The sequence below is a fragment of the Bombina bombina genome, chromosome 6 (assembly GCF_027579735.1).
Source record: "Bombina bombina isolate aBomBom1 chromosome 6, aBomBom1.pri, whole genome shotgun sequence".
Classification (NCBI taxonomy): domain Eukaryota; kingdom Metazoa; phylum Chordata; class Amphibia; order Anura; family Bombinatoridae; genus Bombina; species Bombina bombina.
In genome coordinates, this window is record NC_069504.1 from 655090515 (window position 1) to 655107357 (window position 16843).

Consider the following 16843-nt stretch of genomic DNA (forward strand, 5'->3'; position numbering starts at 1 on the left):
GGGGGGGGGGGGGTCTAAATGAATGCCAGGAAAAATTATGGTCTGTACACCAATAAATTTAAGTTTTATAAATTTTGTGATAAATCGTCCTAGAAACAGGATTACAGGCCTGAATCAGAGTGTCAATCACAGAATCTGAGAAACCTCTATGTCTCAGAACTAAGCGTTCAATTTCCATGCCATCATGTTTAGAGACTATAGATCTGGATGGAAGAAGGAAACACAGAGGAAAAGAGGCAAAGGCTGGCAACTGGACATTAGAAATAGATCCACATACCAAATATTGCGAGGTCACGCTGGGGCAATAAGGATTACAAATTACTTCTCTGGTTTTATCTTAGAAATCACTCCGGAAAGAACAACCAGAGGCAGAAACAGGCTGGAATGACCAAGGAACTACTAGATCATTCACCACATTTGCCTGAGGATCCCTGGACTTCGCAAAGTACATGGGAAGTTTGTTGTTCAAACCAGAGGCCATCAGATCTATTTCTGAGAGACCCCAAAGATCCGCAATCAGATAGAACACATCCTAATGAAGAGACTGACAACTGAGAAAGTCTGCCTCCCAATTGTTCACTCCTGGGATGTGAATCGCAGAGATTAGGCAAGAATAGTCTTCTGCCCAAGAGAGAATTTGAGACACCTCCTGATGGTTGACTTAAGCTACTGCTGTAACATTGTCTGTCTGGAAACGAAGATAAGACTCACTTTTCAACAGAGGCCAAGTTTGAAGGGCCCTGAAGATTGTGTGAAGTTCCACAAAATTGATTGGCAACTTTGCTTCCCAAACCTCCTGTGCTGTCAGAGCCCCACAAACAGCTCCCAAACCTGAAAGACTTGCATCTGTGGTGATCACAAACCAGGTAGGAAGAGCAAAAGTAGCCCCGTAATAATAAACTGATGATTCACCCAACAAGTGAGAGACTGATTTGTGCTGGAATCTAAGAATATATTTTGAGATAGCTGGGTATAATCCCTGCACCATTGATGCAGCATGCAAAGCTGAAGAGGCCTCATGTGAAATCAAGCAAATGGAATTGCATCCGAAGCTGCAATCATGAGACCTAGTACTTTCATACACAGAGCCACTGAAAGGAAAGGAAAAAGACTGAAGGTTCAGGCATGCTGATACTAATTGTATCCGTCTCTGCTCTGTAAGGGAAGGACTCATTGACACTGATTCTATTTGGAAATCAAGGAAAGTAACATTTATCTGAGGAATCAAAGAACTTGGTAAATTGATCCTCCAACCATATCTTTGAAGAAACAACAATAGTTGTTTTGTTTGAAATCCTGCTAAAGGAAAAAACTGAGTTAGTACCAATATATCATCCAGATAAGGATACGCTGCAATACCCTGAGCTCTGATTACAGACAAAAGGGCACCCAGAACCTTGGTAAATATTCTTGGGGCTGTAGCTAGACCAAATGGAAACTGGTGATGTTCTGAGTAAACTGGAATATGAAGGTAAACATCCTTTAAATCTATTGTGGACATAAACTGACCTTGCTGAACAAAAGGCAGAATAGTCCTGAAAGTTTCCATTCTGAAGGATGGAATCCTTACAAACTTGTTTAGAGTTTTCAGATCCAAAATTGGTCTGAAGGGGCCTTCCTGTTTTAGAACAATGAAGATATTTGAATAAAATCCCATCCTCTGTTCCAGCAAATTAACTGGAACATTTACTCCCATATCTTCCAGATCTGAGAAAGATTGAAGAAAAGCTTGAGCTTTTACGTCATTCCATGGGATATTGGACAGAAAAAAACGTCCTCTTGTTCCGAAACCAATTTGATATCCCTGAGAAATAATATTCTGAACCTAGGGATCTGGGACAGACTGAATCCAAGCCTACTGAAAGAAATGTAATCTGCCACCTAGCAGGACTACTGGATCGGGGGCCGCAACTTCATGCTGTTTTGGAGGCGGGAACATACTTTTTACCCTGTTTGGATTTGTTCCAATTAGCATTAGGTCGCCAGACTGAACAAGAGGAAACATGCTTTTGAATAGAGGAGTCAGTTTTCTGTCCCTTATTCTGAAAAAATAAATGTATTAACCCCTAAACCGCAATGCAATCAGCCAATAGGATTGAGCTCGCATTCTATTGGCTGTTCCAATCAGCCAATAGAATGCGAGCTCAATCCTATTGGCTGATTGGATCAGCCAATAGGATTGAACTTCAATCCTATTGGCTGATTGCATCAGCCAATAGGATTTTTCCTACCTTAATTCCGATTGGCTGATAGAATTCTATCAGCCAATCGGAATTCAAGGGACCCCTGCTTGGATGACGTCATTTAAAGGAATATTCATTCATCGTTAGTCATCGGCCTGGAAGGATGCTCCGCGTCGGATGTCTTGAAGATGGACCCGCTCCGCTCCGGATGGATGAAGATAGAAGATGCCGTCTGGATGAAGACTTCTGCCCGTCTGGAGGACCTATTCTGCCAGGCTTCCTTGAGGACTTCGGCCCAGTTGGGTGAAGACATCTCAAGGTAGGGTGATCTTCAAGGGGTTAGTGTTAGGTTTTATTAAGGGGGGATTGGGTGGGTTTTAGAGTAGGGTTGGTTGTGTGGGTGGTGGGTTTTAATGTTGGGGGGGTATTGTAATTTTTTTTACAGGTAAAAGAGCTGATTACTTTGGGGCAATGCCCCGCAAAAGGCCCTTTTAAGGGCTATTTGTAATTTAGTATAGGGTAGGGCTTTTTATTATTTTGGGGGGCTTTTTTATTTTATTAGGGGGATTAGATTAGGTCTAATTAGTTTCAAATTCTTGTAATTATTTTATTATTTTCTGTAATTTAGTGGGGGGGGTTTTGTACTTTAGATAATTTTATTTAATTGTAATTAATTGTATTTAGTTTAGTTAATTTAATTATAGTGTAGTGTTAGGTGTTAGTGTAACTTAGGTTAGGTTTTATTTTACAAGTAAATTTGTCTTTATTTTAACTAGGTAGTTATTAAATAGTTAATAACTATTTAGTAACTATTCTACCTAGTTAAAATAAATACAAACTTGCCTGTAAAATAAAAATAAACCCTAAACTAGCTACAATGTAACTATTAGTTATATTGTAGCTATTTTAGGGTTTATTTTATAGGTAAGTATTTAGTTTTAAATAGGAATTATTTAGTTAATTATAGACATATTTATTTAGATTTATTTAAATTATATTTAAGTTAGTGGGTGTTAGGTTTAGGGTTAGACTTAGGTTTAGGGGTTAATATGTTTATTATAGTGGCGGCAGTGTCGGGGGGCAGATTAGGGGTTAATAAATATAATGTAGGTGGCGGTTTAAGGGTTAAACAATTTATTTAGTTGCGGCGGGGTCTGGGAGCGTCAGGATAGGGGTTAATAACTTTATGTAGGGGGCGGCAGATTAGGGGTTAATATGTATAATGTAGGTGGCGGTTTAGGGGTTAAGAAGTTTATTAGAGTGGCGGTGGGCTCCGGGAGCGACATTTTAGGGGTTAAGAAGTTTATTAGAGTGGTGGTGGGCTCCGGGAGCGGCAGTTTAGGAGTTAAGAAGTATAATGTAGGTGGCGGCGGTGTAGGGGGGGCAGATTAGGGGTTAATAAGTATAATGTAGGTTGCGGTGGTGTAGGGGGGGCAGATTAGGGGTGTTTAGACTCGGGGTACATGTTAGGGTGTTAGGTGTAGACACTACTATAGAAATCAATGGAATATCGGGAAGCAGCGAACATAAGCTTTCGCTGCTTCAGACTCCCATTGATTCCTATGGCATCCGCCCACTCAAGGGCGGCGGATTGAAAACCAGGTACGCTGGGCCGGAAAAGTGGCAAGCGTACCTGCTAGTTATTTGATAACTAGCAAAAGTAGTCAGATTGTGCCGAACTTGAACTTGAGTCTGGCGGATCGTATGTTACGTCACTAAATTCTACTTTTGCCGGTCTGTAGGGTTTGATAACTAAGGCGAATCAGGCTCGCCACAAATACGCTGTGGAATCCCAGCGTATTTGTGGTTGACGGCTTGATAACTAGAGGCCAAAGTGCGCAGATTGTTTTGTGCACAAAGCAAGGGGTATAGTGAGTATATGTCCCAGGGCCATACATACATACGTACATATATACATATATACTGTAGATAAACTTTTAACAGTTTTAAAGTCCCCATAATAAAGCTATATGAGTGTCTATATATAAAATAAAACATACTTACCCGTAGACACTCGTCCACTATCAACCAGGTAGCAGACAGCTAAACCAGTACTAAAACATATCAGCAGAAGTAATGGAATAGGAGTATAATGTAGATCTGTAAAGGGAGGCAGAAGACACGTCCCCATGACCGAATATACTAAGGTATGTGTGAGGAGGGAGGGGTTTTATAGAGCTCTTGGGGTTTGGGAAACTTTACCTCCTCCTAGTGGTAGAGAAGCAATTCCCATATGTAATGGATCGTGGACTCACCACCTGTATCAATGAAAATATATTCAAGTACATATCTCTATTCCAACTAGAACTATGGCAAGGGCAGTACTAAATATTACATATATCAATACATTTTGAAATATAATGAAACAACAAAAAAAGTTAATTCATTAAATAAAACATTGTTCCTTTCATTTAATTTTTTAATTAATTAAATGTATCTTTATTTTTGTTTCTCTCTAGAAATGATCAAAGACAAGGAGCGTAGACGTTAAACGTAAATTTTATAGTGTAAGGTCAGGTTACCATAGCAATAAACTTATGGCTCGATTTTCGAGAAATCTGACGTTGAATGGAGTCATTAATACAAAGTTAACTTACACCTACACGAAAAGAGCGACTGCACGCACTACACAAAATATTTCAATGGAAACCTGGTACTAAAACGGAGCCATAAACCACTTTTAGCCGTTAGTCGCTTCGGTAGCTTATGGCTCCATTTTTACCGACAATGGAAATGAACCCTTAGTCAGGAGCATTAAAGGGTTCCCATCATTATCTCTGATACAAGCTTACAGGTTCCAGATAGACAGCAGACCCCTCTTCCTCCGCAATCGCTGCTATAGAAGCATTGCCACATGTAGTCTCTGACTGCACAATCATAATCAGGGGTTCAAATCTGTCAATCATTATTCACTTGAATTCTGTTAAAAGGACTTGTACTGCAAGATATATATCCTCCATTGTAGAAGTATAAGCGTTGAGGTAAGAATTTTAACTATTCACTGTTGTATTAATTCTGCAGTCTTCACTAAACTACTCTACCCAGGTTACAGGGTGTTAGGAGAGTTGCCGCTGCCTCAATCTCTAACGATCTGGTCTAGAACTCCAGTCAAAGTTATCAACCTAATACTTGCATCAAACAATGCAGCAACTATCCCTATGTGCAAATATTCGGCTAGATTACGAGTTTGGCGTTAGAGGCTGTGCGGTGCTAACGAGCAGTTTATGCTCACCGCTCACTTACAGACAGCACCGGTATTACGGGTTTTTACAACCCAGACAATAAGTGAGCGTTGAGCAAAATTTTGCTCCTTACCACACTCCAATACCAGCGCTGCTTATGTTAGAGGTGAGCTGGTGTAACGTGCTCGTGCACGAATAAACGGGAAGAGACGGCTGAAAAAAAGTCACCTGCCAAAAAGCAGCGTAAAGCTCCTTAACGCAGCCCCATTGATTCCTATGGGGAAACACATTTTATGTCTACACCTAACACGAACCCCGAGTCTAAACACCCCTAATCTTACACTTATTAACCCCTAATTTGCCGCCACCGACATTGTCGCAACCTACATTATATTATTAACCCCTAATCTGCCGCTCCGGACACCGTCGCCACCTACATTATACTTATGAACCCCTAATCTGCTGCCCCCAACATCGCCGACACCTACATTATATTTATTAACCCCTAATCTGCTGCCCCCAATGTCGCTGCCACTATAATAAACATATTAACCCCTAAACCGCTGCACTCCCGCCTCGCAAACATTAGTTAAATATTATTAACCCCTAATCTGCCGGCCCTAACATCGACGTCTACCTACATTTATTAACCCCTAATCTGCCGCCCCCAACGTCGCCGCCACTATATTAAAGTTATTAACCCCTAAACCTAAGTCTAACCCTAAATCTAACACCTCCTAACTTAAATATAATTAAAAGAAATCTAAATAAAATTACTATAATTAACTAAATTATTCCTATTTAAAACTAAATACTTACCTGTAAAATACTTACCTGTAAAATAAACCCTAAGCTAACTAATAGTTACATTGTAGCTAGCTTAGGGTTTATTTTTATTTTACATGCAAGTTTGTATTTATTTTAACTAGGTAAAATAGTTATTAAATAGTTATTAACTATTTAATAACTGCCTAGCTAAAATAAATACAAATTGACCTGTAAAATAAAACCTAACCTAAGTTACAATTACACATAACACTACACTATAATTAAATAAAATAACTAAATTAAATACAATTAAATAAATAATAATAAATAAAATAATCTAATCTAAAGTACAAAACCCCCTCACTAAATTACAGAAAATAATAAACAAATTACAAGATTTTTAAACTAATTACACCTAATCTAATCCCCCTAACAAAATAAAAAGCCCCCCAAAATAAAAAAAGCCCTACCCTACACTAAATTACAAATAGCCCTTAAAAGGGCCTTTTGCGGGGCATTGCCCCAAAGTAATCAGCTCTCTTACCTGTAAAAAAAATTAAAAATCCCCCCCCCCAACATTAAAACCCACCATCCACACAACCAACCCTACTCTAAAACCCACCCAATACCCCCTTAAAAAACCTAACACTAAGCCCTCTTGCTTTGCAATTGCTCTCTGCCCAAGTCCAAATCTGGGAGACCTCCCTCATCACTAGGGAACTGGGAGTTTCCCCTTTTTGATTGATATAAGCCACTGTTGTGACATCTTCTTATTGAAAACACAGATAAGTTATTCTTTTCAGGAGAGGCCAGCTCTGATGATTCAAAGTTCCAGAATGTTTATTGGTTACCTCACCTCTTGAAGAGACCAAACTCCCTGTGCTTTCCTAAACCCCAAACTGCACCCCAACCTGAAGGCATTGCATCTGTCGTGATAACAGTCCTGGCTGAATGAACAAATGATACCCCAGAGAAATCTATCTATCAGGGAATAGATGGTCTTGCTCTGAGATCGCAAATGATTTTTTGAGAGAACTGAATGTAATCCTTGTACAATTGAAGCATAAAAAACTTAAGACGTCTCATGTAAAACTGAGCAAATAGCATCTGATGCTGCTATCATCAGACCTGACACCTCCATTCAAAAAGCAACTGTAGGAAAGAGAACTAACTGCAAACTTGAACAAGTTGTCTGTAACTTTTTTTTTGTGAGCATATGACATTTGTTATTGTATATAAGGAACACATAATCTGTCAGGGGTCTGACTTGATATGCTTACAAATGTATAACAAAAACATTTCTTAAACACAACCTGGGCAAGACACATGAAAATTAACCTCCAGCATTTGTTACTATACATACATAGCATGCTGTTTACCAAGAATCTGACTCAATGCTATTTGTTCTAGACAGATTAACAGATGGAGCTGTGTCTATACAAGTCATAAATAAACATTATCATGAACCCCACATGAGTTGAGAATATATGAAGACCTTGCGGTGCATAAAGGAAGCCCCATAAACACTATTTTGAGATCCCACCTGTGGCCCAGGCCGCTGGCTGCGCAGCGGGTCCACATGTCTATTCTTTCTAATATATAGGAGCAACAGTTTTGTGATGTAGTCAGCCCCCCTGCTAGACTGAGATGAGAGTGATTCCCCAGGGTTCTCTAACTAACCCCGCAGGGAGTGTTAGAAGCTGTGGTAGAGCAACAGGGGTGATGTCTGCGTTTTTAACTGGCTGCTGGATGTATAGTCTAATATGCAGTGCACAAGCAAGGGCCGTTATGCTGTATGTGGTGTTTAGAAACTAAGCTAAAAGTTCTTCAGAGAAGAACATGGCTAGAGTGATATAATAAACAATAACGTATGTGGTAAAGGGTATGAATACATATTCATTAACAGGTGAAACACATACCAGACACAACATCGCTGAGGGCTCAGAGGGATTGCTAATATTTTTATTTAGGAGTAAAGCAACAGATCCGCCCTGCATGTGTGATATCAGCCCCCCGGGTTTGTCACTAGATAGTCCACAGCAATGACTTCTGTAGAAGTGTCAGCAGGCAGAGGTTGTGAGCATCTTATCGGCCGGTTAAGGTGTTTTACATTTACATTGGCAGGGGGTGTCATTAAGAAGCTTATGGGTCTGGGTAAGCTCGGCCGTGTATTACAGGCTCCGGTCCAGGGCATAGTGTTCAAAACATTGCGCATGTGATGAGCTTCAGGAAGTTAAGCGGTTCAGTTGAGGTTGAGTCTATAATAACACTTAGGAAAGAGGCTCCAGTTTGAGGAAAAACAGAACTCTTTGGAAAACTGATTATCCAACCACGGTTTTGAAGAAACAACAAGAGACTGTTGGTATGAGATACTGCTGAAGGTAAAGATGGTGCCATCAAAATACCCTTAATATCTTATTACAGACAAGAGAATTCCCAGAACTTTGTGTAAATACTCTGGGAGCAATAGCCAGACCAAATGGAAGAGCAACAAACTGAAAATGTTTATCCTGAAAGGCAAATCTTACCAACTGGTGATGATCCTTGCGGATAGGAAAATGAAGGTAAACATCCTTCAAAAAGGTAAAATAGTCCAAATTATTTCCATTTTGAAAGTAGGAATCCTGAGAAATCTGTTTAAAGTTTTTAAATCCAGAATAGGCCTGCAAGATCCCTCCTTCTTGAGAACACCAAAAAGGTTCGAATAAAACCCCTGGCTTTGTTCTGACGCTTGTAATGGGACACCCATAGATTCTAGAACCAAGACTGACTGGAAAATGCTTTTGCCTTTACAACATCCCTTGGAACGTAAGACAGAAAAAACCTTCCCTGGGGGAGGCCTTGATTTGAAGCCTATTCTGTATCCTTGGGAAACTATATTTATAACCCATGGATCTTGAACAGGTTTAGAACAGGTCTCCTGAAAAAGATGCAATCTGCCCCCTAGCAGAGACTCTGGATCAGGGGCCACAACCTAATGCTGACTTGGTAGCGGGAAAAGCCTTTTTCATTGCTTAGCCTTGTTCCAATTAAAATTGGACTTCCAAGAGGATCTGGAAGAATTCTGATTCTGTAAAGAGGATTTTTGGTTCCTAGAGTGATGAACAAAAATGGCTAGTTGCCCGATTCTTTCCTTTAGATGTCTTGTCCTGAGGGAGATAAGCTCCTTTCCCTCCAGTCAAAGTAGAGATAATGCATAGGGCCTGTACTGAATGTCAAAGTTAAAGGGCTGCAGGGCTAAACACCACCGCAGCAATCTTTGTTGTCCCCAGAAATTCTGTTAAGCCATATGAGGGTGTTGTGGTCTGTGAGGATGGTGAAAGGTCTCCCATAGAGGTAGGGCTGTAGTTTCTTCAGGGGCCATACCAGGGCCAGACACTCCTTCTCCACCGCTGCATAGCTTACCTCTATGGGCAACAGCTTCCTACTGATGTAGGCAACGGGGTGGTCTTGTCTTTCATCCACCTGGCTTTATACTGCTCCCAACCCGAACATGGAGGCATCTGTGTGGACACAAAAACGTTGTGTGGGGTTAGGAGGGGCCAGTACAGGAGTCCTGGACCTCCGAGCACCCTATGGTGCATTTGCCAGGCTTCAAGGTCAGCACGGCGGCTCTGAGGCAGTCTAGAATGATGCCTAAGTGGCCAAAATGGTTCTCCCAGGTGTCGCTATAGATGCCAATGTTGTCCAGGTATGTGCAGGCATAGTCCTGGAGGCCATCCAGAAGGTGATCCACCATCCTTTGGAAGGTGGCTGAAGCGTTTTTCATCACAAACCGCATAACCTTGAACTGGTAGAGGCCGAAGGGGGTGATGAAGGCGGACTTGGGGACTGACTCAGGGTCTAAGGGGATCTGTCAGTATCCCTTTCAGAGGTTGAGGGTGGTCAGGAAGTGGCCGCGGGTGATTCTGTCTAATAGGTCATCGACTCTGGGCATAGGGTAGGCATCAGTTGTGGTTATGTCATTGAGCTTACGGTAGTTGATGCAGATCCGGGTAGTCCTGTCCTTCTTGGGTGCCAACACTACTGGGGAGGCCCAGGGACTGTTGGACAGTTCAACAACACCTAGGTCCAACATTTCCCTGAGCTTGCGGTGCATACTGTCCCTGACTGCCTCTGGGACTCTGTAGGCTGCCTGTCGTAGGGGGGCCTGTCCCGGGGTCTCCACTCGGTGTCTGACCACCGTGGTGTACCCAGGGACAGTAGAGAACATTTCTTGTCTATCTTCAAGAAGTCGCCAGACTTGCTCTCTCTGTCCAGTCTCTAACCTCTCGTCTAGGGGTATGTCAGTCACTCCTTGGGGGTCTCATTTTGCCCGGGGAGCTCTGGCATGGGAAGACTCTCAGAGTCCTTCACAGCCAGAGCACAGATAGCTGCCACATCCTTGGTCCTTTCTAGGTATGCCTTTAACATGTTCTCATCAAAGGTCCGGCGAACTCGGTGATCTGAAGATTTGGCTATCAGGTAGGTGGTGTCATTCAGCTGTTCCACCCCCCGGTAGGGTCCCTGCCAAGAGGCCTGTAGCCTGTCTGTTTTGACAGGCTTCAGAGCTAGGACTTTCTACCCTACTGTCAAGCATTTTGGTCAGACCATTGTTTTTCTTTGAGCGACCAGAAAGAAATCTCGCACCCTATCGGCTAGGTCCTTCAGTTGGTCACTGAGTTGGAGGACGCACTTCACAACGGATGGTCCTTTCTCTTCCGTGGTCCCCTCCCAATGGGCTCTTACTTTTTTTTTTTTTTTTTTTTATATTTATTTTGAAACCAGAACAGTGTACAATCAAATACATCAAACCTTTTCTGCCTCACAGGGCAAGGTCAAACATAATGTAAAATATAAACATGATAGAATACAAGACATATATACTTTGTCACGTTTGATTCATCATCTCAAAGAAAACAAAACTTGTACACTGAGCTGGGTATTTTTCTGTTTTCCATACATCGAAAGAAAAGAAAACAAAAGAAAAAGAAGAGAAAAAGAAGAAAGAAAGAAAAAAAAAAAAAAAAAAAAAAAAGGGAAATCCTCTCACTTCGCCCCCTATCCCTTAACCAAGATTGATGTTAAATTTCTGAACTATTGGAAATCCATGTATGTGGGAAGAGATTTAGTATGACCATTTCAGCGAAACTTACTGAAGATGTAAAGGGCACTAAAATCTGTTTTTGTATAGGCCTGGGAAAGGAGTTAATAATGGAATACCACCCTAGTAGAAACTTTTTAATTCTAACTTCAGAGGCCTCCTGTAAATGATATGATTCAAAACTAATTTGATCTTGGATGGCATGCAAGATCTCGGATAGTACCGGCCCTTTTTTTACTTTCCATTTTTTAAGAATGCTCTGTCTTACAGCTAGTATAGAGATATTTAAGGAACAAGTCCAATGCCGGTCCGCACTAATCGCTGGAACAACCAGCAGGATAATGTCCCGAAACGTGAGACAGTAACACCGTGTAAATTGTTAAACCAATATATAAATTTCAGCCAAAGCTGATTTATCTTAGGACAAGTCCAGAACATATGTTGTAAGTCCGCTTCCCTATACATACACCTGGGGCAATAAGCTGATCTAGATGGATAGAATCGAGCTAATTTAGCTGGATAGAAGTAAAAATTGTTTATTAATTTCATGTGCGATTCTTTCCATGTTGAGGGAACTTTACAGTTTTCTAAAGATTTAAAACTTTGTATAATTCTCTCGGGCTCTGTATCCCCGATTAACCTACTCCAGTGATCGCTGATTCTGCTGAGGAAACCTTGCGTTTGTTTAGAAAGCATAATGTCATAAATTAGTGAAATCGAAGTGACTCCTGCCACCACTTTCTGTATTAAACCTCTGATATCGGACCATGCAACCGATAAGGGGAACCTCCAGCCCTGTGATACAATAAAATGACGTACCTGAAAGAACGCAAATAGATCCGATCTTGGTAATTGGAAAAGGGAAAACAAAGTTTCACCTTCTAATACTGCCTCATCTACGCCAATTAATTGAGAAATTTTACTTAACCCTTTTTCGGCCCAATTTTTAAAAGTTTTCTGGCGTAAACCGGGGGGGAAAAGCGGATTACCCCTGATTGGGAGAAACTCCGAAACTGCAAAATCTATTTCCAACAATCTACAAAACTTATGCCACGCCAAGACTATGTTTTTGATTGTAATTAAAGAGGAGACGTTGGACGGTAGTTGACCTGATTTACAATGCAAAATCGCAGGTAATGCAAAGGGGTAAATCAACAAGGACTCCTGTGCCAGAGAGGCAAATGTATTTGTATTTGCCAGCCAATCAATGGCAATTTTTACCATCGCTGCAATATTATAAAGATTAATATCGGGCAATGATAGGCCGCCAGCCCGTGATTTCTGCATTAATCTGGCCAAAGAAATGCGAGGTTTTTTATTTTTCCAAATAAAATTGGAAACAGCGGTATATAGACCTCTACGATCCCTGTTTGTTATGAACAAGGGTAAGTTTTGAATGGGGTAGAGAAGACGTGGAAAAATGATGGTTTTAATTAGATTTACTCTTGCAGTGAGGGAGATCGGGAAAGAAATCCATAATTTCAGATCTAATTTAATTTTTTGAAATAAGGAAAGATAATTATCTGTGTACCAAAATTTCGGGTTTTTATGTAGCATTAGACCCAAATATTTAATAGAATCTACCACTTTAAACGGGTTACCCAGATAGCTTGTGGCTATATTCCCAATATACATTAATTCACTTTTTTCTGTATTTACTTTATACCCTGAGAATGAGCTGAATTCCTCGAGTATCTGTCTCAGAATTGGAATGGCTTGTTGTGTATTTTCTAGAAAAACTAGAATATCATCAGCGTATAATAATGTAATTAGACGTAGAGAACCCATTGAAATCCCTGCTAGACTATTTCTTAGTCTTATCGCTAATGGTTCCAATGCTACGTTGAATAGCAGGGGAGACAACGGACATCCTTGCCTAGTGCCTCGCTGAAGAATTATTTTAGGCGAGATCATTCCGTTTACCAGTATATATGAAATTGGTTTCGCATAGATTCTATAGATAAATTGCAAGAAATTTCCCTGTATCCCGAATTGTCGGAGTGAGGTAAAAAGATGATCCCATACAATGGAATCAAACGCTTTAACAGCGTCCAGGGTAAGGACTGCCCTGTCTTTATGCATATCTGTACTGGGTTTTTGCTCCATATTCCATGTGTAATCTATCAACGTAATTAACTTACGAATGTTTTTAGAGGCATTCCTTTTGAGCATAAAGCCTGTCTGATCTCCGTGTATAAGTTGCTGTAGGGCGAGAGAGAATCGATTAGCTATGATTGAGGCTAAGATCTTATAATCACAGTTTAAAACTGATATCGGCCTGTACGACCCTGGATCCTCTGGATCCTTACCCTTTTTTAATATCAGTGTGACGTTGGCTATAGAGAAATAGGATGATATAGGAATGTTTGAAATATAGTATTCATTAAAAAGTTTTTCAAGCACTGGTACTAGATCATCTTTGAGACATTTATAATATTCCGCGGGTAATCCATCTGGACCAGGGGCTTTATTAGGTTTCAGTTTATCAATGGCCTTGCTAATTTCTGATCTAGTTATTTGTTCATTTAACAATATTAAATCATCCGGCTGGATCCTAGGTACTACAATCCTAGACCAGAACCTCTCTTGTGCGTCAGGATTAATTTTAACTGAAGAGTATAAATCTTGATAATACGAAGCAAAAACCCCACAAATCTCTGCAGTCTCAAAGTATCTGGTCTTATTCTTTTTGATGACTGGTATTATGTTCTTTCTTTTCCTAATTTTAGTAAGTTTGGCCAGATATTTGGCAGACGAACCATGAAAGCCCTTATAGTGCCTATTTATTCTTATCTCCTCAATTTGAGCTTGTTCTTTGAGAAAGAGATCTCTTTCCTTTCTGATAAGAAAATAATCGTCCCAGTTCTCTTGTGATGGGGTATTCTGCACTAATATGAAAGCCTGCTTTACTCTCTCAGCCAGAGTAACCTCCCGTAGTTTAATCTTTTTCCTACGTATATTAAGGTAGGCTATAATGTCCCCTCTTAAGACCGTTTTGGAGGCCTCCCAGAAAATTTCAACTTTATTTTCAAATTCCCTATTATTAGAAACATATTCCAACCATTTGGATTGAAGCCATAAACGAAACCTTGGATTAGAGCATAAATATCTAGGAAAACCAAATGCTGGTCTCTGGCTCCTGTCTTCTTTACAGGATGAGAAGGTTAACGCAATTATTGCATGATCCGATATCAGAATTTCCTCTATCATCGCGCTAGATTGGCAGATAGACAATGACTCAGAGATCAGGAATAGGTCAATCCTAGAGAATGTTCTATGACCTTTAGATTCACAGTTGAATGTCACACTGTCAGGATTTTGCATCCTCCAAATATCTATTAGTTTTAATTTGTGTCAAAGTCTCTGAAAATGTTTTGCCCTTTGTCTATTACTCACTATATTTTTGCCTGAAAATCTATCTATTGAGGGATCCAACGTCATATTGAAGTCTCCACATAAAATTAGGTTGTTTCCAATAAGCGGGAACAACTTCTTCTGGATATTATCCCAGAAACGAAGTGAGAATTTATTGGGAGCATAAATACAGCAAATTATAAATTTTATGTTTTTTATCATTATGTGTAATAAAATAAATCTGGCCTCACTATCAATCTCAGTTTTTAAAATCTTATAGTCTAGTTGTTTGCGTAAAAGTATTGCGACTCCACATTTTTTATTGGAGCCATTAGTGGAGATTACTTCCCCCACCCATTTCATCTTGAGTTTAACTGCTTCTGATTCCTTAAGGTGTGTTTCTTGCAGACAGGCCATATCAGGATGCATCTGAGCTAATGTTCTAAGAATCAATTTACGTTTCATGGGTGAACTAATGCCTCCCACGTTCCAGGAGAACATCCTAATTTCTGCTGTCATTTCTTATATCTTAAGGGGGATCGGAATCACGAAGATGGGGGGGGACAAAAAAAAAAGAGGAGGGGGGAAGCGAGAGAGAAAGGAGAAAGGAAAAAAAAAAAAACACAATAGGAAAAAGAACACAAATCCATTGACATTTTGGATATCATTTTGGATATAACATTTTGAGAAATACACATCAATGTCCCAATATTATCCTATTTCCTTTAAAAATTTAATTACCTCAGATGTTTCACTAAAGACCTGCCTCTCCCCATTCTTGTTAATTATAATTCTTGCCGGGTAGCTCAACCAGGCATTAATGCCTCTGTTTATTAGTTGCGTGCAATACGGGGCCATAACTTTTCTTCTGGCTGATGTCTCACTAGAAAAATCTTGGAACAACATAATTTTGTTGTTCCCAAACAGTAATGGTTCTTTTTTCTTTTTATAGTGACTAAGGATCTCAATCTTGTCCTGAAATATCAGGAGTTTGAGGATGACCATCCTTGGTCTGGTAGCCTCACTGGTAGTAGGCTTCCTGGGTCCCACTCTATGGACTCTCTCTATTACCAATGGTATCATTTGTGTGGGAATGCCCAGAGCCTGTGGCAGAGTGGTTGATGCAAATACCATAAGGTCCTCAAACTCCGGAGACTCCACTAGACCAATAATTCTAATATTATTGCGCCTGGACCGATCTTCAAGATCTTCCAGGCGCAATTGCATACTTTTTATTTTAGACTCATGTTCTTGCAAGACAGTGTGTTGTGAATTTGCCTGATCCTCTATTGTGGATATCCTGTCTTCAGCTTCAGATAGTCTTACTGCAAAAAGTTTTATTTCTGACGAGAGTGTCCCTATATCGGTTGAAATGACACCTAGTTCTGTTTTTATAGAATCAAATTGAGGTGTAAACAAAACTACTAGCTGACTTGTAAGGGCCTGGGTATCAATTGTTAAGGGTGAAATTTCAGTTATGTTTTCTATACTATTGTCTGCCGGTTTGGCCTTTTTATCTTTTGATTTGGCCGGCATTTTAGGGGAATTAACTTTGGTTTGTGTAACAAATTTTTCCATTTATATTGTGAAAAGAGAGTGAGAAAATCTGAAAACAATGTGGTGAAAAAAGAAGGAAAGCAAACGTGTGGTGAGGGAGAAGAAAAAAAAAAGAAGGGGAAAGAAAAAGAAAAAAAGAGGAAAAGAGAGTGTCAAGACAAACTAAGTGCCAGAGAAAACCCTGCTAAGGGTTTCTAGTGGAAGACAGTGATGATTGTATAGAATGAAAATTCTTAATTGACAATTTAAAAGATGTATCCTGTGAAACAGGAAGTGAGAGTGTGAGTGGAATTAGTTTTTTTGTTTTTTTTTAAGTGAATTCAGAGGAAAATGACTAATAACACCGCTTAACTTAGTTAATTCCCTGAGGTAAGCATATCCATTTTATGTTGCCTAATAACGACAGGCCTAGCTACTGTAGTATGACGGTACTTCAACCTTAAATATTTATGGTTTCGAATTATTCTGATACCCTGGATGTAAAGTAACTAAAATAGCAAGTTTTAATCAATCTTTGCACAGTGAAAAAAAAGTTTATCTGCCTTCCCTACTAATCTCAGAAACCCCATTTAAGCTAAACGCTTCCTGGAAATATTTATAACACCTACATTAGGCCTGATGTATTAAGACTACTGAACTGAAGCATATAAATAGTGTTTGAACAGACATAATTTTCAAGCCACATTACATATATGATCTGAAAAACAAGAAAATAT